Source organism: Rousettus aegyptiacus, unplaced genomic scaffold (assembly GCF_014176215.1).
Source record: "Rousettus aegyptiacus isolate mRouAeg1 unplaced genomic scaffold, mRouAeg1.p scaffold_m13_p_8, whole genome shotgun sequence".
Lineage (NCBI taxonomy): Eukaryota > Metazoa > Chordata > Mammalia > Chiroptera > Pteropodidae > Rousettus > Rousettus aegyptiacus.
Genome location: NW_023416311.1, coordinates 67,515,044 through 67,517,007, shown reverse-complemented (window position 1 = coordinate 67,517,007; position 1,964 = coordinate 67,515,044). Strand labels below are relative to the sequence as shown.

Genomic DNA, 1,964 nt, shown 5'->3' with positions numbered 1-1,964 from the left:
ATACAAAACTAGAAGGGAAAGCTTATAGATTCAAAGATAAAATTGGTATCCAAAAGTATTTAGACAGCTCCAGTCAGAAGGCATTTAACAAGTGTTAATGTAAATACAAAAACTTGACTGCCAAAGTACAGAAGTGAAATATCTTACCAAGAACAAGACTAAATTTAGGGATTTTATTGCCCATAGGTTCAGTAAAAGTAAATGATGGGCTAGAGCTACCCTAAAAGCAAAAGTAATTTTAGGACTACTTTCAGTACAAGGAAGGTAACTATCCTCCTGCAGAGTATCCCAATGAAACTCAGACTGGAATACAGTATTCAGAAACTAGGATAAACTAGTCTATGGCCATACCACTCTGAACGTGTCAGATCTCATCTCATCTCGGAAGCTAAGCAGAGTTGAGCCTGCTTAAGTACTTGAATGGGAGATCACCTAGGAGTATCAGGTGCTGTAGGCGTTTTTTTTTTAAACAAAACACACACACACACACACACACACACACACACACACACACACACACGAAACTAGGATAAACTAAAGGATTCTCCCAGAGGGTTCGGGCAAAGTTCTTTGCAACTCTGATTCTAACCTCTTGATTCCCACTGCAGACCAATGGTTCATAATCCAGATCACATGGATTCTGTACAGGGTTTGTGGACGGGTTTCAAACCACCTGGCATCACATGCAAAATGTTCTGCTCCCCATGAAATACTAATTCAAGGAGTTTAAAAACAAATATACTAGTGTGTCTCAAAAGGAGTATGTCAACCTCCAGAAAGCAATGTGTTGCTACCCAAAGAATTGTCCCAGGTCCCTCAGAACAACTTCAAAAGTTCCATTAGATATTCATGTAGGTGGAAAAGCCTTTGGTAATTATCTCTATCTCTATTTTACATATAAACACAAAGTATTTTTACATAATTTTAGCATACACTGAATTTTCCACATATACAATTACTATGTACATGGTTTTCACAATTTTATCAAGAGTCACTCACCAATTTGAAAGATCCTGTTACTGACAACAATGCAGTTCCTGGGTTTCAAGTTTTCCCATCAACAATCCACATGCACAGCTGTCACACTGGGATGATTCTATGTATATAAAAAAATACACTTATTTCAAAAACGTCAGTTATAAAGGGTCAACAACAATCAATCGAACAGTTTTATTTTAAATCAAAATCTATGTAATAAAGTATTCCAAGCATTTGACTACTTTATTCTATAGTTGTCATGACGGAGAAATATATATTTTATGTTATTTGTTGTTGTTTTATTCTCCTTTACAGTCAGATTATTGTTTTTCCTTCCTTCCTACCTTTTTCCCTTTCTCCCTCCCTCCTTCATATGTTATCTTTTCCCCCATACTTAAACGATGTGTTCAAATAGATTATATTGTGCAAGATTTTCATTTCGAGATAGCAAAAGAGATATTACAAAATATTTACTGTGGAAAGAGGGTCGTTAGCACCAAACACCATTGTGAATCGCAGATGTGTCCACAGATGTGTCCCCGAGTGTAACATTTCTAAAATCTCTAGAAAGTGTTAAGATTACCTCACTCTCAAAAGAAGGCCCAGCACTAAGTATGGAGTGGTCTGAACTCCTAGGAAACAGGATGTTTAAAAACAACAACAACAACAACAACAACAACAACAAAATTAGCCTCTACGGGATGAGGGTCCTTACCCTGAGCCAACCGAGGTGGCTCCCCTCAAGGGCCCAGCTCTCCCCGCTCTAGGTCCCTCAACGCCGTGGCAAAGGCCCTGCAAACCGTGGGCTCCCACCGCTCCAGTCCTCCGGGGCCCCACACGTAGCCTAGACGCCCTCCCCAGCCATGGCCGCACGATTAGGGCCGCTATGGCCCCTGACTTCCTCTTATTAATGTTTTTTAAAAGAAAAAAAAAGTAAATCATTACTCAGCCCAGCTCAGTCACCAGGCAAACTGTTTAATAAATTA

At 39.3% G+C, this 1,964-nt stretch overlaps 1 pseudogene; it reads left to right on the top strand.

Annotated features, from left to right (window-relative positions):
* Positions 1–337: 337 nt before the first annotated feature.
* LOC118607010 lies at positions 338–457 on the top strand (annotated as a pseudogene).
* The last annotated feature ends 1,507 nt before the right edge of the window (positions 458–1,964 follow it).